Source organism: Rattus rattus, chromosome 6 (genome assembly GCF_011064425.1).
Source record: "Rattus rattus isolate New Zealand chromosome 6, Rrattus_CSIRO_v1, whole genome shotgun sequence".
NCBI lineage: Eukaryota > Metazoa > Chordata > Mammalia > Rodentia > Muridae > Rattus > Rattus rattus.
Window position 1 is genome coordinate 88,140,279 of NC_046159.1, and position 24,818 is coordinate 88,165,096.

The following is a 24,818-nucleotide window of genomic DNA, read 5'->3' on the forward strand; positions in this document are numbered from 1 at the left end:
GGCACACTCAAAACTCAGCGCTGGGTTTCTTTCTACTAAATGTTTCTTGCCTTTGCACCACCCGAAAGTTAAACCTCAGCGCATAGAAGACCATCTGCAGGGTTCTAAGACCGTCTGCAGGGTTCTAAGCCTATGCTTGGCCTCTTTACTTATTTTCAAGAGTTATTTCTACTCTGTGTGTGGATGTCTACACACCCATAGAGCCAGAAGATGTTGGAACCCTGGGAACCGGAGTTACATGTGGTTGTAACTCCATCTGGGTTCTTAGCTACCATGTGGGTACTAGGAACTAAACCTAGTTCTCTGGAATAGCAGTCACTGCTCCTAAACACTGAGCAACCTCGCTAGCCATCACCTCCCCTTTACATTTATGCATATATCTAGGTGTGTGTGCAGAAGTGGACAAGAGCGGTGGATCCCCTTGAGCTGTTACTTCAGGCAGCTGTGAGCCACCTAATGTGGATGCTGGCAACCAAAGTTCAGGTCTCTGCCAGCTCCCTTAGCCGTCGAGCCATTCCTCTAGCCTCCCGTTCCCCACATTGGCATCTTCACCAGTCTTTAGCAAGCGTGTGATCTTCCAGTTTGAGAAAGTTTGTTTTCAAATAACATGTTCTTCTTTCTGAATTGTACGTTGAGAAAACAGAACAGATCTGGACTTAAAGCCAGCCTTGGGTTTGAAACTTAGCCATGTAGGGTAAGAGGCCAGTTGACTTTTTCCAGATTTCTTGTCTGATTATTGAAGAAAGACCCCCACATCTTTTTCTTATAGTGATTCTTGTAAAGATTTTGGCATAGTATTGCTGAACAAACCCATTAGATAGACTAAAATCTTTCTATTACTCAGAGCTCTAAGGGGAAAATAATGTTAAGTGGGTCAAGAATGAGAACCAATGTTTTGCAACAGGGTCACTAATAAATGGTGTTTCTTCAACAAAGAGATGATGAAGAAGTAGGTAGCCCCCAGGAGGCAGGAAAGGTCACACAAGAACATCCCTGGGCGTCTGAAGTATCAAGTACACATGATTCTTGAGAGGTGAAGTCAAGACATTGATAATAGGAAGGTGATAGGGGATAACACCATTGCCGCTGTGGTTCTCTGGCCAAGAGAGGATCGGGGCTGTTGCTATGGTCACTTATTTCCTATAGTCAAGGCTTCTTCAAGAGAACTTAGCTGTCTTGCAAAAAAGGAGAGGGAAGGAAAAGGAAGTAGAGGAAGAGGAGGAGGAGGAGGAAGAGGAAGAAGAGGAGGAAGAGGAAGCCCTTACTGTGATTCAGCTAGATGCTTTAGGAAGCAGCTGTTCAGGAAGTATGGACTTTTGACGGTTACCTCCTCCCTTTCTCTAACGTCTCTAGACCTTTCAGAGCCTCTATATTATAGCAACAGTGTTTCTCCAACAACGCAAACTCCATCTCTCCTTCTGTTGAGAAGTCTGGGCTAATGACTGTTTCTCACCAGCTCACATTCTCTTCTGCCCCAGTTTCCTCAGCCATGAAATGAGACATGCTGGCAGGCGAAGGTCTAAGTGAGCACATCTGTGCACACGTATGTCCCTATGTGTGTTTGTCTGTATGTCCATTCTTTCACCAGGCCCCCTTCCCTCCCTCTGACTGAGCTGAGTGTGGTTTTTGTCAGTTTTTACTGTTTCTGTGTTGCTCTAGAATTCCTAACCGCTGTTCCCTCTTCTTAGACCCCTCTTCTATGGCCTGGCTTAGCTCACTTTAAGTAGAAAAACGTAAATGCCATCTCCATGAGGAGACTTTCCTATTCTGCAGATCTGCGTTGACTTGGTGCTCATTCTTTACCGTGGCATTTGTCAGTATCTGTCAGCCTTTGTGTGCTTAATGTGTCTGTGACATTGATCACATAGGGTGGTAACTGTCCGTGCTGATCAGCCTCGCCCTGCTAAGAACTCTTCACAGAACATGAAAACTCCCTGCTTCACTTTGCCTCTCCTCTCCGGCACCTGGTCTGTAACACCTACGTCAAAAGGTTCATCTGGTACTTCCTAAATGAATTCATGGTAGACACAGCTTCATTTTGATTTTCTAAAGCAAATACCTCAAGCTGGAACTTTATAAAAAAAAGTTTGTTTAGTTTTTATTGGGAACTGAAAGCTCAAGATTGCGCAAGCCTAGGTTTTAGCCTCTGTCAATAGTCCTCTTGGCTATGTCATAACATGGAGAGAAAGAGGAAGACACCAGGCTCATGGGGGGTGGGGGGTAATCAAAGCCTGCTCTCCTAAGGATTGAAGTCCTACAAAAACTACATTAATTTTCCCCTGTGACCTAACACCTGCAAGCCCCACCCACCTCCTGCAAGTTCTGCCACCTCACATCACCATGAGGGCCAAGCCTCTGGCTCATGAACCCTTGAGGACAGTTACTTCCAACCCATAGCAGAGGCTAATCGGGAAATGCTTTCCCTAGGAATAAATGATTCCAGGTTTTATAATCATACATGGAGTATTCTCTTACTCAGTTTTATATTATACATTGTTAAGATTCCAGGAATATGGAATTTCAGAATTCACTTCTAATTATTAGAAATTTTTTTAAAAAGATTTTTCACCCAGTTTTTTTGGCATCTTAGCCAGTCTTTAGCAAGCATGTGATCTTCCAGTTTGAGAAAGTTTGTTTTCAAATAACATGTTCTTCTTTCTGAATTGTACATTGAGAAAACAGAACAGATCTGGACTTAAAGTCAGCCTTGGGTTTGAAACTTAACCACGTAGGAAAGCATAAATTTTCTCTGAGTTTCCTATGCTTATTTATGATCATTTGAAAAGCACTTCTGCAGGAACTCTGTACACTGGGGAAAGGGGAAATGAGCTGGTAGTGATCAGCAGAACGTGGCCGTGTCACACATTGTTTTGTACTGACCAGTATTAGGAAGTGTTCTGTGAATAGTAAAATACAGAAAGAAGTCTTTAGGTCGTAACTGTTTACAATATGAAGCCTGGCGCCATTTTTTTAAATGCTCCGAGACTGAACGAAGCACAGCAGACTGCACAGGCTGCACTTTTGGCCATTGACTATAGGCTCCTCATTGACTATAGGCTCCTCATTGACTATAGGCTCCTCATTGACTATAGGCTCCTCGTTGACTATAGGCTCCTCGTTGACTATAGGCTCCTCATTGACTATAGGCTCCTTATTGACTATAGGCTCCTCGTTGACTATAGGCTCCTCATTGACTTGACTACAGGCTCCTCATTGACTACAGGCTCCTCATTGACTATAGGCTCCTCATTGACTATAGGCTCCTCATTGACTATAGGCTCCTCATTGACTATAGGCTCCTCGTTGACTATAGGCTCCTCGTTGACTATAGGCTCCTCGTTGACTATAGGCTCCTCTTTGACTATAGGCTCCTCATTGACTATAGGCTCCTCATTGACTACAGGCTCCTCATTAACTATAGGCTCCTCATTGACTATAGGCTCCTCATTGACTATTGACTATAGGCTCCTCATTGACTATAGGCTCCTCGTTGACTACAGGCTCCTCGTTGACTACAGGCTCCTCGTTGACTATAGGCTCCTCATTGACTATAAGCTCCTCATTGACTATAGGCTCCTCATTGACTATAGGCTCCTTGCTATAGGCTCCTCATTGACTATAGGCTCCTCATTGACTATAGGCTCCTCATTAACTATAGGCTTCTCATTGACTATACTACAGGCTCCTCATTGACTATAGGCTCCTCGTTGACTATAGGCTCCTCGTTGACTATAGGCTCCTCGTTGACTATAGGCTCCTCGTTGACTATAGGCTCCTCGTTGACTATAGGCTCCTCGTTGACTATAGGCTCCTCATTGACTACAGGCTCCTCGTTGACTATAGGTTCCTTGTTCCTCGTAGTCTTCTAGATTTCCCACTCTTTTAGTAGACCTTTTTTAAGCAGCAAAATAAATGCAACAATTTAAAGCAGAAAACAACAATAAGCAATAACAAACTAGCAACAGAGTTGAGGCTTTAAGACCATAAAGAAGAAAGGTGAGAATGGGATGTGGGAACTCGGGAGGTAACGGCTGAGCCCGAGGCTCCGTGTGCTCTCCAGTTATTTCCCTGTGTCTCTGATTTCTAAGTCCACCATACACATGCTCCTACTGTCATCAGAGACGGGGCCTTTCCTGTCTGACTCCACACTGCCCCCACTCTCTAACTGATAGCTACCATCACTATCATGTATGTGTTCCTAGTGTGTTCTGACTCTCCAACAACTTCATTCATTCCTCACAACCACAGTAGAAGTTGGTTTATCAGTCCTGGCTTCAAAGGAGGAAGGGTTTGAAGATTCTCAGATGGTCAGGAGATTACGATGTATAAATCAAATCCTATTTGGTCTGATACCAAAGGTAGATAGGTAACATAGACCTCACAGGCCTCCAACTGTGGTACTAAAGACCAACTGCCATCCACTACATTGGAGCCTTTCTGGGTCCCCACTCAAGTCAGCCCCTCTCCAGTTCTTTGCCTTGTGATGATGGGGCATTCATTCCTGTTGGCACAAGCCCCCCAGAGCACGAGTGCTTTGAGTGCATCAGCGCTCAGCATCGTATGGGATCCTGCAGGATGGTGAGTGCTGGCCCGCTTCCATCACGGTGGAGCCCCAGGGTACAGCTGTATAAAGAAATTTAATTTTGAAATTCCAAAGACACATGCTAGGGTTTTCTTTATTTCCTCCTTACTGCTCTAGAAATCATGAGGGGCAGGGGTGGCTGGCACCTGGGGCCCCCAGGTGCAGTTTTAAAACAATCAGCTCCTGGCCAAGGCTCGAGTGCCAGGTAAGTGTGCGGCGGCGAGCTGCAACTGCTTGAAAATTGTCACTCAGAGTCCCCTGTGAGGCAGTGGGAACAAGTGTCACCAGTAAGCTGTGACCAGATTCTCTTGCTTCTTATTTCCTGGTGGGAAACAGTGAATTCGTGGTTAAGAAAATGTTTGTGTTTCCATGTCGTAAAGTTAAAGATGATGAAAACAGTTATATATGCACGTAGGGGCTGCCTTGGGGCTGCCCACATGTCATGAAGCCTGTGGCCACAAGATGTCACTATGGCACCAGTCCTGGATGTCAGATTAAAATTGTGCCTCTGGTTTCAAACTGCTGAGAAGCCCAGTTACTGGATCTCCTGCCAGTGTCTTCTTGCTACGGCCTCAACTGCATCTCCCTGCACACTTGTCCATTGTCTTTAGCCCCACAGAAAGGTTTTCCTACTCTCTCCAGATTAAAATACTTTTCCTAATCTTGCTGATACCATACACAACCTTGAGTCCTCCCATATTGATACTGAATCAACATATGTATTCAAGTTTTCACAAAATAATTTTAATTGTAGCATAGTTTAATCTCTTACCCAAAGAAGTTTTGATGGGATGGGAGAAGATGATGTCTGCTAAGGGTTACTAGCCTTGCCTCCTCCGCAGTGTGCCTCCTCTTCTTTCTTTTTCCTAGCGTAACCCATAGGCAAAGAAGCCTGAGGCAGACTAGCCACGCAGAAGCGAGCATGGCGCTTGAGGAAAGACGGTGCACTTGCAGAGGCTTCGTAGAGAACATCCAAAAGCCAATCACTCTCAAAGTGCTAGGTAGATCAAAACAATATCTTTATTATGGAAGGGTGAACCCAAAGTTATCCTTCTTCCCACAGTCGCCTAATAAAGTAGCAGCAGAGCCTGGATTTGGACCCCAGTCTGTTTCTCCAAAAAGCTGGTGGGGGAAGAGCCATGTCATTGTTGTTCAGATATCCATAGCATAAAACAAACCACGGGAGCCTTAAGAATCCACCCCAGAGCACGGCTCATGCCTGTAATTGCAGCACTCAAGCAGTTGCCGCGAGTTCAGGACCAACCTGGTCTACATAACAAGTTCTAGATCAGCCTTCACTATAACGTAAGAACATGCTTCAAACAAACAACAACAAAAAACAATATCCAATCAAACATTTGTTCAACACATTCATTAAACAAGAGTTTGGGCTCTAGCACAGACACCATGTTATGAACATCAACCTATTCCTTCTCTTCCCACAAGAAACTAAAGTCCATCGTGCATTGATAGGCACATGGGTGGTAGGACGCTGAGAGCAGTGGGAGGGTTGACTGGAGGAACTGCTCACAGGGGAAGGTCTGTGCAGGACTAGCTGCAGCTTTCCTAGAGCTGCTCCCTAGACCAACCTGAGATCTACTGAAGGGCGTTGCTGAGGCCACTCCTTCCTGATAGTCCATGATTCAGAGATGGAATGTGAGCATGGACGGGCAAACTCCAAGCCCACAATGGTGGCCACCCTCATGCTTGAGGAGCACAGACATGAGAAGAGTGTGCTATTCCTTTCTTTAGATGGTCTGACCAAGAGGACAGATAAAAGCAAGACAGGAAGAAGGTAGACCTTGGTTTGTCTGATCCTTTTGAGTTTTCCAGTGTCTGGTGTAGAGGCAGAGAGAGCACATGGAAGCTTCTGGAAAGATTTGGGAGGGATCCTAGCAGAGGCTTCTTTAAAAGTAGGGTGTCTGTGTGAGGAACTTGTTGAGCATCTGCAGATGAGCCACAAGGATGACTGGACATGTGAAAACAGGACAGGGAAGGAAAGTTACAGGTTATATAAGCAGGAGCCCTACCCAGAGAACTCAGGCAAGCTTCTTTGAGAATAAGACTCTTGGTGTCTCAGTGCCACCAGCCATAACTAGCCCTTTTTATCCCTGTCAAGACATATTCCAACAGGACCGTGGTGTAATTGTCTCCTCCATAGCTGTGAAACAGAGGAGACATCATGGAGAGATGTTTATTGAATTTTCTCTCCTTCCTTAACGAGAATTTTAGTGTAATTAAGATGCAGGGAAGCCTTAATTTTACCATGTGGAATATATGGAATCCATCTTTTGCTGGTTTAAAGATTGACTGAGTCAGAGACTATCAATGATTATAGAATCCCGATAGTTATAATGGGTTTTGTGTACTGTGACTGTACAGTTAATCCTTGTGCCAGGGCAGCAGGCCTCGCTGTAGCATGTGGTCACTGACTTGGGTGCTCTCTTGTTAGAGTGATCTTGAAATGTAAATCTCATTCTCTCCTGCATAGTAGCAGGCATGGCTTCCCGTTGTCTGGAGTAATGCTCACTCCCTAGCCCACAGAGCCTGAGAGCCAGCCCCCACCCCCAGCCTCGGCCTTGAGACATGGTTCTTTGCACATAGCACCCCTGGGCCTTCGCCTTGTCCTCTGCCTCAGCACAGTCCTGTCTCACCTTTGCCCAGCTGGCTCCTGTTGGGCGTTTAGGTCATGGCTGGAACATTGCCTTCTCAGAAGAACCTTTCCCACACCACCCCTCCTCCCAACCACATCACCCAGTCTCCTTTCCATCCCTTAGCTTGTTTCTTTCCAATAAACGATCGCATATTCTGTGTTGATCTTTGTTTACCAAATGCCCATGTCATGAGTGTAGGAGTTCACAGGCCATTAACTGGCATCTGACCCTATAATAAAGTTACTTGAGTCTGGATAACTTTATACAGAAAGAGGTTCCTAGATGTCCAAGGGCATGGTGCCAGTGGATGTTCGCTGGGTTCTGGTGAGACAATGTATGTGCCTGAGTGTAGGAAAGGAACAGATAGAATCCTAAGACACAAAGCCAGAGAACATTATGGAGTCACTCAGCTCAGTCTCCGGAGAACTGACTCAAGGTCCTAAGAGGATGATCTTCATTTCCTGGGGGGATAATGCCATGATGAGAAGCAAGCTTCCACTAGGCACTGCCTCTTACCTCATACAACACTTCCTAATCCCAGGGACACTCAGACAATGCCCAAGACTCAGCCCTGGCTACTTTACCACATCTGGCTTGGGCTATACCCCCTGCCCAGGACACAGCTCTGCGATAGAGTGATGGGGGATGGAACTGGGACAGCTCCCAAACACAGCTCCCATGTAGAGTAATCCATCTCTCTCATCCTGCACAGGTCTGAGGTTCTAAAATGTCGATCAGCTCCAATAATTATGTAATTTCTGTTATGAAAGAACTGGGAGATCGCCTACTATGTTCCTAAGTCTGTGCTGAAAGAACTCCAGAATAGCTCTGTCCTTGAGAAGGAATGAAATATCCAGCTGTGGAGGCAATACAGACACATTGAATGAGTTAGCATATGATGTCAGGTGCTATGAGAGGACCCCCTATCTCCTTATGCCCTTCGTGTGTTCTCTTTTCTTCCTAGAAGGTCCTACCTGACATACTGTGTGCGAGGGGATATATTTACATTTGTTCCCATGAACCTCTCTACCCTACTCATAATGTAAGCCCCACTCCCCATTCCTCAGAAGGGATTTTCTCCTTTCTGTTCACTGTTATTTTTCTAGTACTTGGAATAGTTTGTGACACATAGTAAATGTTCAATAAACTGTGCTTAAATAAGACAGCAGACAATGCAAAATAAAAAAGCAGATCCTCCTTGGGGCTTGTCAGGGAAGGGGTAGGTTTGAGTCCATTGCAGGAGAAAGGAGAACAATAGAAAATGAGGTAATGACATGTTCAAGAGCAAGGGCAGCCAGCAGGCATGTGAGATGGATATGTTTGATATAGAAAGCAAACCAGTAAGCTTTGGTGTTTCCTCTCTGTGGTCCTCTCTCCTTTGGTCTGAGTGAGTGCCAGGGTAAAGGTTTGGAAGAAGGCTGGCCTCCACACACACCATGGTGTTGGCATTAAAACAGCAGAGCGAAAGTAGTCCACCTCAGGAGTGTGTGGGCAGCTAGGAATACCCTACTATTCCAGGGATTTGAATTCAGTTTATGGATTGTCTGGGCCTCTGATTCCTCCTTCCCCCCAACTTCCAGGTTTCAGTGTGTTTTTAACTCCTGGGGAGGCTGGAACAGGTAAGAAAGCAGTATGCAAATGACTTGATGTGAGCTCCAACTGGCCTCTAAGATGAAAGGTGGGGTAGCTGGCCAGCTTACTGGCTGGCTTATCACAAGTCTGCTGTAGCTGAGCCTGGCCTTGAACTCCTTATCCTCCTGCCTCCACCTCCAAAAGCTGGAATTACAGCTCTGAGTCACTACTCCCAAATGAAAGCTTGCAGGTTTCCCCACTGATTTAAGGCTCTCCAGTCTTCAGCAAAGGACTGGCACAGGGAGATGGCTAAATGGTGTGACTTTAAAACTGGGGTAGCTTTTCTCCTTGCAGTTCATGCGCACTATGGCTGTCATTCAGATGCCACTGGTGTGTCAAAGGGCAATATTCCTATGCTGTAGCCCACCACTGGAAGAGCACTTGTTTGGATGCAAGCCTCATAGAACAAATGTCCTCACAGGAGAATGTGGAGACCTCAGTGTCAGGGAGATGTGGGGCCTGGGTCGTTGGAGGTAGATAGACCAAATCCATCTTCTTCCTGGGTCATCTGTCAGGAGCACAGTGGCTGCTACTGAAAGGATTCACAGCAACAAATTGTTGAAGTGTATATATTTCAGGCCTTTTATGAGCATAGCATTTTTTTCCCACACAAATCCTTTACTTCTTTGGAAAAACTATTTTTTTAAGTGTGTGTGAGGCGTACATCTGTGTGTGTGTGTGTGTGTGTGTGTGTGTGTGTGTGTGTACACCTGTGTGCATCTGTGTGTGCATCTATGTCTGTATGTATGTGTGAAAATGTGTATGAGAGTGTGCATATGTGTATTTTTATAGCTTCAAAGCCTAAAATATTTTCAATTACAAACTCTTCTAAAAATATCTTAAGCATACATAAAACAGTGCAACTGTGTCTGCCCTCTTTCATTGTCTGAGGATCATCTGTTCCCTCACTTTTTAAACAACCTTTTTGTTTTAGTTTTAAGTTTACAGAAAAAATACAGAATTATTTACTATTCCCAACCCCAGTTTTTTTTTTTTTCATATTACTGACATCTTGGTTATATTAGTATTAGTGATACATTCTTACCCAGAGTAGAGTTCATGCTTTTCTTGGATTTGCTTAGTTTTGACCTGATGTCCTTTTTTGATGACCTGTAACTGTTAGCCAGTTTCCCCATAGCCTTTGTGACTGTCTGTTCAGTTCCTTAATTTTCAAGTGAAAATTTCAAAATGAGGGAAACAAAACAAAGAAATAAAACCTATTCCCTTTCCCACACGGTTCCTGGAATTGCCCAAAAGAATGTATTCTCTGAGGACTCTGAAGCTGTGTCAGTCAGTCTCCGAGTTTAAAAGCAGGACTTTCAAAGCTGCAGATTACAGAGCCCCTTCCTCCCCTCCCCCTCTCAGTTGTGGCTATGAGAGGTCTGTGATAGGATTGGCTAAGCAGCCAGCCAGCCCTGTGTATGTGGCTCTGTGTGTGTAGTTAGGTGTGTGGCTGTCCTGTGGACGACCTCCATCTTCATGCTATTGCCTTCCTAGGGACAGAGAGCCTTTTCAGAGGCAACAATTTCCTGATTACTTCTACTCCAGAAACTCTTCAAAGGTTAACGTTGGACAACCCAGAAGTATTGAGTTTTCTGACACTTATATTTCTCACTGCTTATATTTCTAGCTGGAGTTCATGGCAGATAGATCCCCAGGGTAGGGAGAGAAACACTGCCGAGTCACCCTCGCGATTCCCTGTGAATCACTGGTCAGTGGCTTCACACTTGAAACTCCAGGAGCCAGAAGCCAGTGTCCTTTGAGAAAGGCAGATGCTGCTGGCCTTTTCTTTATTCCTTTCCCATGTCTCTTAGCTGACAGTGGTTGAAGAGTGTGTGGATTTAGAACCGAAGTATAGCATCTATTTGGGTGGCTGTTAACTTGGATTTTAAACCACTGTTTGTACAGCTGTGAGATCTACTGCTTGAGTTGATTTAACAAGCAACCATGGGTTGGTTTCCAGCCCAGGTCTACCACTAGTTGCTTTCAGAAAAGTTGATCTTGGGCCCATTGCTAGGAAAGTTTGCTGTGATTTTATTGAAGTACTAGAGGCAGTTTGTTGTTCTTGCTGGCCACACCTGTGTCTCTGTCAGTGACTCAGATATGAGTGCTGAAATTAAGATTGCTGCCTGGCTGGGAGTCTCCTGGGACACGTTTCCTCAGTCCTTGTCTCACTGTGAACCACAGCGGGATAGGATTAAGGACCGGAACCATCAGTCCCTCCTGGTAGTTCATTAGTTCCTGGTATTACTGCTGTCCTGCGAGTATTCTACTGCGTCAGAGAAGCCTGAAGCCTTCGGTTACCCATGGCACAGTTACCCAATTCAAGAGGACCAGACTGCTGTGGTCATTTGAGTGCAGTGCTTCTGGGAGCTGCCCCTAGTACCATCAGCAGGATCAGAGTCCCTGGAATCTTATTTGAAAGCTTGATGCCTACTGCTCCCAGGCCTGCGCATCAGAAACCCTAGGTGCCCCTCCCCCCAACCCCCGCAGCTGGACCAGGCCCTGCAGGCAGCGTGAGAAGCTCTTTAATATTCTAGTACATTACCCACCCTGAATGGCCTTCTGTTTCTGTAAAAGGGTCAGTGCTGGGTGCTGGTCCAGAAGAGAACCTCCATAGGGCTTACCCCACTCAACACTACAGCGCTCTCAGGCCTGGCTGAACTGTGTGCAGGTGCTTCGCACAGTGGGGCTTTCATCTCAGTTCAGTCAGAGAGCCGGGGCTGTGCTGAAGCCTGAGCACACTGCTAAGCTCTGGGGTTGGGCAGTGGGGCACACTGGGAAGCAAAGGGTTAGTCATGCTATGGAGACATCGGTTGAGATAACGGAAATGCCTACAAAGCTTTTCTCCAAGTTTCATTTAAGGACAGACTAGTGGAAAGATAAAAACTCCATTTAAATGCAGATTCATGTGTAGTTTCAACACAAGTTGGGGGGAGAATACCAGATGTGCTTGCTTCCACACGCAGCATTCAGCCCCACCTCTGAGCTTTGCCTCTCAGAGGCACACACACAATACCTGGCAATGCCTTTGAACCCCAGGGTTCTCCACAGAAGTACTCCTAGGGCTTGCTTGGTCCTTCAGACCACAGAGCCACCTGGAGAGCACACTTTGGGTCTGTACTGCCCAATCTTGCAAACGTATTACCAATAATACATTTCCTCACAGACAGGTAAGACCTTTCTGTGGTTTCACTCAGAGGGGTTTTCTTGTGTGTTTGTGTGTGTGTGTGTGTGTGTGTGTGTGTGTGTGTCTGTGTGTCTGTGTGTCTGTGTGTCTGTGTGTCTGTGTGTGTCTGTGTCTGTATGTGCGTGTTGTTTTGAGAAGAAAAGAACTGTTTATGTAACAAATAATTCCTTATTCATGAGTCTCTCCATCTTGTACTCCTAAGGTCAGGTGGGGAGATTTAATGTGAAATATGAACTGTCTTTGCCAATTGCCATGCCCTGTTGTCATGGCATATGCCAGAAATAGAAGTGACTGTTTTCAATGACAGATCAAAATTTAGTGCTATGCTGATGGTCCAGAATGAAGGTTTTCTTTTCTTTTCCCCTCCTTTTGCACATGAATGAAATACATATCCGTGCATTTCTGGTTATGATTTAGCTGACCGAGTAGTTCAGTTATAATTATATTATTTTTACTCCTGGAGATCATTACTTTTGGTGAAAAGTTTTAGCATCTAGACCATTAAGATGTGGATGCTGAGCATTATTTAAAATGATTTTTTTTCCTGGACTGTGAAACGGCTTTATGGGCAAATAGGACCTAGAATATGGTGTTTGCATTTAAAATTAAATGAAAACATGGATTTTTTTTTTTTTGGTTTTAAGTTGACTCCCAGTGATTATATGCTGCCTTCTGTGATCCATCTCCTGTCCTTAAATCCCTATAATGTAACAGAGAGACATGTCAGTCAAATAATGTATAATACCATAAATCTGAGGGTATGAATATTATAAAAGTGCTATGTGGGAGAAGCCAGAGGACATGGTTCATGTTTATTTTGTTCATTTGTTTTAGATGCATTATGCTATACCTTTTATTAAGTGTAGGTTTAATCTAACCTCCAGAGCATCTTTGTCTTTAATGGCCTTTATTTCCCAGGCTCCGATCACCAACATGTTAGAGATCATCCTCCCTTGGATTTGAGAAGTCAGGTGTTTGTAAGGCACAATGATGATGTAAACATTCGCCAACCTGAATTGGGTTCTTATGACCACCGTCTTCTACCTTCCTGTAACCTAAGAGAACAGAAAGTGGTTTCTGTGACCTCAAACATCCCTGATTGGGGTGAACCTTTCAAAGAGACTAACCTTGAGATCAGTGTTGTCTCCTTGTTTTCACAAAATATTTTTGTTTCATATTATCAAAATGACTAGGGAGATAATCAGTACGGTGTTTGCCTTATAAGCAGGAGAGCCTGAATCCTCAGAGCCCACATAAAGAAAGCTGGGCATGATAGTGAGTCTTATAATCCCAGAGCTGGGAAGGGAGAGACAGGCTAGACTAGTTAATTGATGAGTTCTAGGCCAGTGAGAGACTCCATCTCAAAAGAGAACCTTTGGTAGCTGAGTAATAATACTGTATGCAAACACGTTCGTTCTTTCATAAACATTTAAAAATAATCCTGTTTCACCATGTGACCTGAAGCCAGGTGTTTGAACATAGACTTCTTTAGAAGGCATAGGATGAAATCTGAAAGTGAACTTTGAAGAGCCTGTAATTGAATAGATTTAACCCATATTTATGAGACAGGAGAACCCTCTAGGTGATTATCTTTTTCCTCCTCTGTGAGGGCTTTTCCCCCCTAAACTCTGTAGTCTCTTGTCTGTTGACTTGATTAATGAATATTTTGCCCACTAAAATTGGCCATTAATTATTTCCTTGGGTTGCAGCAATAATTACATCTTTCAAGTAAAATCTCATTAGCATAATAAGCAGAAAACACCCTGCCAGGTGATATGGGATTGTGGGGAACTAGTTAGGGAAGGCCTACCTAGCTGGTTCACTGTGCAGCAGTCAGCATTTGTCTCCAGCTGGATCCCAGCAGCTGCTTAGACTAAACCATCCCCGAGTGGGGGTCACTGGGAAGCAGTAGCTTTGTGAATAGTCTTGTCAGGAAATACTGCTTAACGGCACATAACTGTGTTGTGTTCAGTAATTAAGTCCTATTACCATTCATTCATTTATGGGCTCCTCTGTAGTCATAATTACTTGACACATCTGTGCTAAGTACTAGGCACAGAGGAGGAGTTGGGAGCTATTTTTGGAGAGACTGGATCTGTTGGGAACAGTAACATTACAGTGTAATTCATCCTTTCACTAGAAGGGGCACTAAAGCAGATTCCACCTTGTAGTGCAGCAGAAGACACTGGAGAGAAGTAACTTTTTGAGTAGACCTTAGAAGATGAATCTAAGGATGGTCAAAGAGAAGTAGGCAAGTTTTTTCAGGTAGAGAAACAGTGTGTATCACAAAGGTGTATCATCTAGCAGCAAAAAAAGTTAAATTCGGGGAGGCAAAAGGAGCCTGGGGTACCCAGGACCAAACAAGAGCAGGATGCTGAAGGAGCAGAAGTGACAGTATGGTCAAAGCCTGGGCAGACTGGCATCATGGAGGAGGAGTCACTGTTATCATAGAGAGGGGTCACTGTCATAGCCATGGCTCCAGTAGACAATTGCAGCCACTGTCTTAAACCACACCTAGTGGGGAGTGATAGAACAGAAACCCACCCAGGGTAGTATAACTACCCTGTTATACTCCTTTTACACTGTCATTCCACCCTGGTGCCTCTAATGGAGAACCAGTCGCAGAAGAGCAGGGACAGAACAGGGGGTTCAGAACAAGGCAGAAAGGAACAAGCAGGCTAGTGGGAACAGGAAGTATAGTGTGCAGGTAAGATGTGTATAGAAGGCAGGGACATTAAGAGCTGCTGGTGTAGGTCCTGAAGGAACAACAATCGAGAGATATGCTTGGAGAGTTTGATTGGTGCAGTCAAAGTGTAAATATTATGTATACTAAGATTGTATTATCATGCAAATAATAAAGGGGGGCTTAATGCATGACATTGATTCGTAACTTAGCAAGATTTGTAATCCTAAACATCTCGTTTAGGACTTACTAGTAGGTCATGAGATAAATTTAATGAACTGTCCCAGTGTTTGAAGAAATTTATTAATCAAGGTACATTACATTTTACTAAAGTTTAAATGATGTTTTCTAAAAATATTTGAGTCTGAGAGATTAGTGTGCTAGTTAGAATTTAGAATGTATATCTAGGTGTGGATTGCAGTGAAATATTGAAAAATTCATTGAGGTGAGAGTGGGTTGAGGGGAGAGACAGACTAGCAACTACTGTGGGGGTGAAGATATTCTGCAACTACTGTTCTTAAAGCATATTCTTTCCTCTACATTCCTTTGAAAGGCCAAGCTCCACCCCGAACCCCACCTCCACAAGATGTTTCAATGCCTCGAGATAGTGTGGTCATATCTAGACTATTAAACATTGTCTTAAAGCATAGAAAAGGGCTGGAGAGATGGCTTAGTGGTTAAGAGCACTGACTGCCCTTCCAGAGATCCTGAGTTCAATTCCCAACAAACACATGGTGACTCATAACCATCTGTAATGGGATCTGATGTCCTCTTCTGTGTGTCTGAAGACAGCTACACTGTACTCATATATAAATAAATAAATCTTAAAAAAAAAAAAGCTTAGAAAATCCATTAACATTTCTGCCTTCCACTTTCTGAACTCTACTGATAATAAAGCTTACCAAATGCCAAAGTTGCTGGAGCCCACTGAGGGACCTGAGTCTTGTGCTTGCTTTGATGATGTCCATTTTACTCAAACATGATACAGAACCTTCACATTTCGTTTGGATCCTGATATCTCATTTGTTATCTCTTCCAAAGCATTCCAAAGAATTCCATGAAGCACCTTTTTAATAGAAAAAACAAACTAGTAGGGAAATGTCAATGTTGACAGTCCTTGTCAGGAAGGACAGAGGACATGACACATCTCTGTCCCTTTCTATCAGTTTCCACATGAACTTAAAATTGCTACTGGGGCGGGTTTGGGGGGTGGAGAGAGGGAGGGAGAGAGAAAGGGCTTACCCCATTCTGCTGGTCATCCGATACTTCACACCATGGTAATAAAACCAAAGCCAACCAGCCTCGTGCAGTTCATCTTTATACACAGCACTGAGAGTCAGCAACATACATGTCCTTAGAAGATGGGCGCCGTGCCTGTTAGGGAGCCACCAGGCCTCTGACTGGTATCCACAACTGAATTGAACTCAAAGAATAACATGCGAGGCAGAATGCCTAGGGAATACGCAGTGTTTCTGAAATGTATAAAATGATATTGAGCCATACAGGAAGAAAAACATTTTTAATATGTAAAAACAAAGAAAAACAAATCTTACATATTAGTGGTTATATGCTGTTTGGTTTAATTTAGCAATAAGAATTCATTTGTGCAAGAGATATGATTCACTTTATAATCTAGAAAAGAGATTAATGTCATCCTTGACTACCTAGCAAGTCTGAGGGCAGCCAGAGCTGTGTGTGAGCCTCTTACAAGAAAACAAAAGCAACTGGAGAAGGGCTCAGTGCTGAGACCAGTTATCCCTACTTGAGGAAAGCAGTGAGAGCAGCAAAGAGGCAGGCCTTGGAAGTCAGATGAGCACACTGGAGACCATGTTCCTGCTCAGTGTTTGCTCAGGGTCTGCCCACCTCTGCTCTTCCAGAGGAGCGCTCTGCTGTGAGGACTGCATGGAAGCAGCTGGTCCCCCTTCATCCATGCATGGTAGGCCCTGGATGGTAAGGACTTTCTTCTGCTCTCTCTGCCACTTAGGAATGGTTGATTGTTCACAACTGTAAGTCCACAGTGAGCACCAACAGCCTGAAATATTAGTATCCGTTAAGATTTATTAGGCATTTTCCATGTACTAGTCCCTATACTCTGTGCAGTAAACAGCTTAGCTCCCTTAAATTCCCTTGACCACCTCATAACAACTGCATAAGCTATGAGTCACTGACTTTGTATCAAAAAAAAAACAAAGCTCAGCCTGAGAAACTTGTTCCAGTCGTGAAGTTAGCATCAAAACAAACCCATGACTTCCACAGTGTTGCCTATCCAAGAGAAAAGCTTTATTTAAAATATATATATATACACATAAACATACATACATATATATATGTAGAGTTGCCTAATCCTTCCGCAGAAGCCAAGATTGTCAGGTGCCATCTGCCAAGTGGTAAGTAAGAGGACCAGGAACTTCCCAACGCCCAAGTCCACACTGTCAGCGGTACTGCTCAGTGTGTGTCCCTACTCATAAGCGTGTAGAACAGACTCCAGAGCCATCTGTCCCAAACCGTGTGTCACCGCTGAGCCCCATGAGACTAAACACTGGGAACACAGCATGTGTAGTTCCCTGAAGGCCAGCCAGAGGTGTTCAGTTCAAGCTGTAACCAATGCATACTTAAAGACAGAGCCATTGCATAGCCCTGAACCCAGAGCTCAGCTCTGCCTCCCGTGGCTGCTTGGCTTTTGTTTGGCTGCAGTTCTTTGACTTCCCCTGGGAGACTAGAAGAATAGAAACAAGGGCTTTGGTTTTGTGGGAGGCAGGGTGGAGATGGGGGTAGGGGGGTAGTATTTGCCAAATCCTAGATGAAGTGGGCTCCCAGAACACAAGCTTCATGATGGCCTGACTTGTTACCGAGGTGAAGAATAACCAGCACAGGGAACACACTGCCTGAACACAGGGAACACGGTCTTACAGAAAATCCTTGGTCCCAAAGTTCAAGTGATGGTACCTTGTTAGTTTTAAGAAATAACCATTAGTGGTCCCCACACAAAAGAAAAGGTCCCTAGTCATCAGAATACACGAAGACTGCTTCCCATTCTGTGAGTTAATTTTAAAAATACATGGAGACACTAAGTTGATTGCATCCTTACTAAGCTTGGCCACTGGAAAGTGGAGGAGGAGAAAATGTAAGCAGTGCTTCAGGCGATTCCACTAGGGGGCGGGAAAATGGCTCTGAGACCAGGATCCCTGGATTTGCTAGTCAGCCAGTCTGGGTGAACTGGTGAGGTCCAGGTTCAATGAGAGATGCCATCTCAGAATACTATTTACAGTAAGGTGGAGAGAGACCAAGAAAAACTTTCTACATCTACATCAACTTCTGGCCTCTACATGGATTCACACATACATGCATACACAAAACACACACAAACAAAAGATTTCACCACATGGATTTGCTCACAAAACTTTTGCAACATGCTCAACCACTTGTTGTTTCCAGTTTCGCAATTGCTTTTGGGGCTTGGGAAAAGACTCAAGTTCTTTCCTTTGATAATTTTCCCAGGCAGTTCTTCTGAAAAATTGTGTGCGTGCATGTGTGCATGTGTGTGTCTGTCTGTCTGTCTATCTGTCTGTCTTTGTGTGTGTCTATTCATCTCTCACACTCTACATGTCTGTCTGTCTGTCTGTGATGTGAAGTGTGTTGGGAAGACATACTTATGGAAATCTAAGGACAATTTTGCAGAGTTCCTTTTACCTTTTTGGTTCTAAGAATCCGCTCAGGTTGCCAGACTTAATACAGCCAGCTCTTTACCACTGAGCTGCTTCCTACTTCCTGATTCCCAAGCCTCCACAGTCTTCAGTGTAATTGTCTGGGGTGCAGGCGGTAAGCCCTCGGTCTGTCCAATCAGCTAGGAGATACTAATCTGCAGTTCTAGTGGAGAGCCACCAGTCTCCAGGCCAGCGACCAAGTGGATGAGAGGATTTTACACAGCAGTTTCTGTATAGTGTGGGAGCTTCAGTCTATCGGACAGCTCTCTCCATGGGCTCTCTTGTATTTTACTCCAGTTCTTACAGGTATGTAGAGCCGAAGATAGTCGCACCATAAACAACTCCTGCATGTTAGCAGAAAAGCAAGTAGTGTTTTTCTTAAGATGGTTGTGATCTCTTTAAAATTAATATGAAGTGCTTCCCTAGCAAGTGTGTCCATCCTGCGGCCATAGGCCACATACATGTACCTGGGACAACTACAGATGCCACACAACATAAAATTGTAAACTGACTTAAAAGATAAGTCTTGTGCTTTCTTTAATTTTGTAACTTGATTACATGGTTCTCTAGTGTGAAATTCATGGATGACAACATCTGTTGCACGGAGCATGGTCTGCTAGAGAGCTCGGGCTTTGTTTCTGTTTTGTCAGTGCCTACCACACAGCACTTGACATGTATACATTTGACCTTCCATAAACACCGGTTATTCTTGCTTATTTTCAGCTTGGTTATTTAGTGCTTCTCTAGTTGGATTACTTCATTCTTAACTTCTTTCTCCTTTGGAATCCTAGCTCGTCCTAAACACATTTCCTGAAGGGAAAGGGAAAGAAAGTTTATTTTAAGCAGCTAGGAAAGATGTCACGGTGTGTGTAAGTTTCAGGTAAATGGGATTCATAGTGTCAGAGTTGCCCTTTAAAGAAAAAAATCTCTTTTGTCAGGTAAGGGTAGCTTGGGTTACAAGAAAAGAAGATGAACAAATGGGGACAGATCTGCATGAATACATATTCAGATTGCGCCCCCTCGGAAGTCAGAGCGCGTAGGTGGTGTTGGGACGCGTGGTGTTGGGTGATGGAAGTTGTGCGCGCTCTCATTTTTCACTTTAATTGCCTCCCTGAAAAGATCCTGACAGCTGCAAAGGTTACTGCTTATCGCATTGTTGGTAACTCAGAAGCAGTGTGCAGTGCAGTCTGCTTCATTATTGCCCACTAATAACCAATACTGGAGAAAGGCTTGAGCAACCAAAGCCATAATTTGACATGAAGTTTCTCTCTTCTTCCTCCCATTCCCTAATCCTCCCTCTGCAGAGTTAGCCTCATGATATGGCAATGTGGGCGTTACTCTACCATTGTTGTTAGTGCCTCACTAATTTAGTGCAGTGCATATAATCTACGTTCTTTAATCCAGAAAAGCAAAGGCACACATAGCTCATGTTCCTCATAGAATCTGAGCTAGCATTCTGATTGTGTAGAATGTTGGTTTTATTGTTGTTTGTATGAAGATTTGGCTTCATTTACTGAGAAGCCATTGAGGAACAGGATCTGGAGTGGAAGAGAATTTCATTCTCTCAGTTGCAGAGTACTGGAGGCCAGCCCAGAAAAGAGGTGGGGTTTCCCTGCTCAGCCACACCCACTCCTGCTTGGCTTTGCCTAGGATGACTTCCATGTACAAGATTATCTTGTATTGAAGTAGATGAGTAATAGTCATTCTTCCAGTCACCCAGAGGAAAAGCACTGCAAAGAAAGGCACACACTTTCAAGGAGACTTTTAAGTCCTGTAGTTTACTGACCAGGTTGTAGATTCAAAGGATGTTAGACCCAAGGAAGGAATGCTGGGAAATGTAATCCTTATATCAGGCAGTCGTGTTCCAGAGCAGCATGATGTAAAAAAGAAGGAAATGTTTATTGAGAACGCCATGCACCCACGATGACTCACATTTGAACGATGAGTTTTAAAGCGTTCCCATGCATCAGTAAGCTGTTGACCATCAGATGCAGGCAATTCACAGAAGTGCCAGTCTTAATTTCAAAATCCATGATGGGCTAAAGCTCTGTCTGAGCAGCAGAGCACCGCCTTACACTCAAAATCCATTCCTTGTTTTCTCTCTAAGCTGAAAGCACTGTATTAGCGATATTTGAGTGATGAGAAAAGAAGCCTATGACTTACAACGCTCATGCTGAATGGAAGCAGCTGGATTTGTAGAGTAGCTCAGTATCTTAACACCAAGAAGTAAAATCAGGGCTGGAGAGATGGCTAAGCCGTGAAAGGCTAGGCTTAGAGCCAGAGATATAAAAAGGAAGAACACAGATTATAGCAAGAGGGTGATTCCCTTAGTGAGAGGCCATACCAGATCCACTAACACTGAATTAAAGACCCCGGTTTGACTCACCCTCTCCCAGCCTTTTATCCTCAGTTGGGAATTGTCCCAGTCACTTGGTTTCAAATGCAGTGTGCCCCCAGGCCTGTCCTTATCCCTGCGGAGCTGACTCCTGGCTGAGTTTCAGGACAGCATCTTTAATCAGGGTGCTTGAATCTTTGCTGTTTGCAGGCATTGCCTGGCTCTGCTGCCTGTTGGAATGTGTGGTGGTGTGGTGAGATTCCTTAGCACTTCTGTTCCTGTCTGCATCAGGAGCCCTTCATCCTTCTCTTCCCTGAAGCTCCAACCCCTTGGTTCTGCACAGCATCCTTCACACATGAGCGCAGACCTCACTTGGAAAACATCAAATATTTTTCACAGTTTGAGGTTCTGTGTTGTTGATAATGAGGTACTCACTCCATAACATAAGAAAAACCTTGTGTTTCTGTTTCTTTTACCAATTTTGTCTTCTTCCTCTACCCCTGCTCACTGTTCTCTAACAGAAGCCACCTTAGTTTATTCCCCCAGTGCTTCACCTTTGAGATTAAGGCTGACTATCAAGAGAGTCTCTCAGCCCCTCCAGAAAAAGTTTGCTCTGCACTTCATGCCTCTGACATACAAGCCAATCTGAACTTCACAGACTGTTTGCTTTCTCCTTCTGCTCACCTGCCCAAGCTGGTCTCTATTCCGAGTCCTAGACACTTTTCTTCCAAACATTGCCCTGACCATCATAGAGAATCATTCCACGTTTCTGGAGCAGTTTATATATTTGTTTGTTTGTCTTGAATCATTGAAGGGTGTGTGTGTGTGTGTGTCTGTGTGTGTGTGTGCGTGTGTCTGTGTTGAGCATATACATATGTACACAAACTTGTGTGTAGGTAGTTGATAGTCCACCTCCTTTGAGACTGGGCGTGACATTGTCCTGGAGCCCACCTGGTTAGACTAGCTGACCAGTAAGCCCGCCCTGGGATTTCAAGTGGTGCCATTACACCCATCATTTTTACATGGTTGCTAGGCTTTGAACTTGTTTTTGTGCTTACAAGGCAAGCATTTTACCAACTGAGCTATCTTTTTTAACCCTTGGATTATTGTTAACTGGTTATTACAATAATCCTCTTGCCCAGTTGTGAGCTACTGAGAATTTCCTCTAAGCAGGGAGTACATGACAATAATTCAGGATGTCTTTTAGGAAATGAATTCAGGTTCTCTAACTCCACTAAGCAAGCCAGGGCTCCTAAGATCTAAGTCCCAACCACCTTTGTGTTGCTGTCCTACCGTCCACTGAGTAGCCTTCTAGCCTCTTGATTTAGAAATAGGGAAACCCAAAAAGCGCCTACATGTAGCAGCTCCATTCTTGATAAACACCACATGGGTTTCCAGCAGGGTTTCTCTGCTGGGCACTGACATTGGAGGTCGGGTGGTTTGGTTAGTAGGTTATCTGATTATGTGCAGTGTAGGATTTCCAGCAGGATCCACTAGCACCCTCCTCCCAGTGTCTATAGACATTGCCTTTACAGAGGATTGCCTGCCATTCAGAACCACCCTCCTCAAGTATCTCAATTTAAAAACCTATAGTTAATGAGTATTGTCTGGTAAACTGTAGTGCCCTTCTGTAATGCCCACAGCTTTTTCAGCTCAGTACCTGCTGCCTTAAAGTCACACTAGTTTCCCACCATCACCTGTGAATAACTCACTGTCGACTCCATAAGTAAAACCTTCCCACGTGAGCCCTTTTCTCCTAGTATTTTGTCTCCTATGTAGTGCTCTGATCTCTGTGCAGGGATCAGTGGCTTACCGGGTCTGTGCTCCTTGCTGGTCTGATCATAGCGCTCTCTGAGCCGACACTTACCCTTGTGTCTTGTGCCTTACTTCTCACCCTGGATGCTCATTCAGTTACTGAGCCTCCACCATTGGACATGGACTATTGACAGCCTTTGGCTTACATTTGACTTCTAAGACCAGGTTTTCTAAATAGCTCCTTAGTGGGTGAGCATAGGAATTTGAGGATTGATAAAGAATTAGGAAGCAGAACAGCAAAACCTCTGCCTACACTAGTCACAGGGCACGCTGCACTTGCAGTATTTGTGCATACCTCTGAGCATTGTTTAGAGAGCTCCTGGTTCAATCATGTGTAGTCATTGACTTGTAGCAGGAAAACTCGGGCTCCATATGTGAACATGAGTGGTTTTTAATAGATGCTGTTATTGTGTTGTACAGAATCCCTGACTTTTAGATATCAAGCTCATAAAATTTACAGCAACACTTAGGCGCATCTGGATTTCACAGTGATTTGGGGAAGGCAAGAGTCTAAGTATAATTTGCAGTGAGTTTCCTGTAATGGAAATTGTGGCCTGGGAAAAGTTTCAAATGACCTGTCTATAAACTAAGGAAAAGTTGATCCATTCAGAAAGGCTGGTTAAATACACTCATAGGATTTTTTTTTAAGTCCAATGCCAACAAGAAATATTTATTTCAGCATCAGAAGTAGACCAGCAATGAATTTTAAAAGTCCATCTTTGTAAATTGTTCAACAAATTTAGTTTTAAAGATGGGGTAACAAAGACTATACATGAACTGACCCTGGGCTCCAACCTCATAGGTAGCAATGAATATCCTAGTAAGGGCACCAGTGGAAGGGGAAGCCCTTGGTCCTGCCAAGACTGAACTCCCAGTGAACGTGATTGTTGGGGGGAGGGCGGTAATGGGGGGAGGATGGGGAGGGGAACACCCATATAGAAGGGGAAGGGGAGATGTTAGGGGTGTTGGCCTGGAAACCAGGAAAGGGAATAACAATTGAAATGTAAATAATATCCAATTTAATAAAGATGGAGGAAAAAAAGATGGGGTAAAAGTTTCAAGAAAATCCATTACATTTGTAGATGACTGTAGAGTTTGTGTGGAGCCCAGTGTTACACCTGGGTGGAAGCAGTGAGCTGCCTCACCTGGGGGTGATCGAGCACTGGCTCAGCAAGACTCAAAACATGGAACTTGTGGTTCTAGCCCTCATGACACCAGCTTCATTTAAGGAAGTTTGTCACAGAAGTGTGTAGGCCTGCACCGTTTGCACTTTGGTTCCAGCATAGCTACCTGTCCCTTTCTTCTTCCCTGTCCCTCTCCCTTTCCTCTCCTCCTACTCTTTCCCCATGCTTTAGTGGCTTTCTCTCAGGTTCAAGGCTTTGCCTACACTTCTTAGTCATCATTTCTTGGCTGTTACTGGCTTACCTTTCACAACCACAATGGAAGGCTGGTAGACGCCTGTGGGTGGAGGCACAGATGGAGCCCGTTGGCTATAGACAGAACTACAGGAACATTATTTAATTAGGGAAGCACCAGATGTCAACATCTGGGCTCTCTTTGCTCTACACCTGCCTAATGGAGTAGAAGAAGAGTCCTGACTGGCTGCCAGTGTTCTACAATATGACTTCTAACCTCATGCTCTCCTTCTCTGTCCCTCCATCCATAGGCACTTGATGACCTGCTTAGTTTTCCTCCATGACCTTTTAAAGAGTTCTCTGTTTCAAGGCTCTCAGCTGTCTCCATGTTATAGCAGGCATCTTTTAGTGCAGGGTCTCTCAGGTTCAGCTCCTGGCTCTTATGCGCCTGCTGTAGGGTCTGGAGATAAAGATAACTTTATCCAAGCCTTGCTATGTCTTCATTCTTTTGTTGCATCCCAAAACTTACCTCCTATCTCTATCTACTGTTTACTCCCCTTGATGGTTTTTTCTTACCCTCTACCACATTTTCATGGGAGCCCTGAACAGACAAGGAAACAAATGTGCTTGACCCAAAGTCTTCAGTGTTCCCACCATGGAATTAATCATGCCCTGCATGTACTTGCTGGGCACTGGAGGGCAGAGGGTGGCAGCAATAGGATGAGCTGAGACAAGTCCCTCAAGGCTGCAGAGTGCGGAAGGATGAAAGTATTATTTTGGTGCAGGAAGTCCTGAGAGGGAAGAGGAGGGTTCGACAAGCCCTACCCAGAATGCTGGGCGAGTGATGAACAAATGAGGATCTGTCTTT

At 44.4% G+C, this 24,818-nt stretch overlaps 1 protein-coding gene across 3 annotated transcripts in view; it reads left to right on the forward strand.

Annotated features, from left to right (window-relative positions):
• The window catches only part of Jazf1 (JAZF zinc finger 1), a 300,528-nt gene that overhangs the window by 142,499 nt on the left and 133,211 nt on the right, over positions 1-24,818 (forward strand). The window contains exon 1 of one of the 3 annotated variants that reach the window (XM_032906472.1): positions 11,402-12,041. The exons of the other annotated variants lie outside the window; for them this stretch is intronic. The gene's annotated coding sequence lies outside the window, so the exon portion shown is untranslated. Of the gene's footprint in view, positions 1-11,401; positions 12,042-24,818 lie in introns of those variants that run through there. 3 annotated transcript variants of the gene reach the window in all.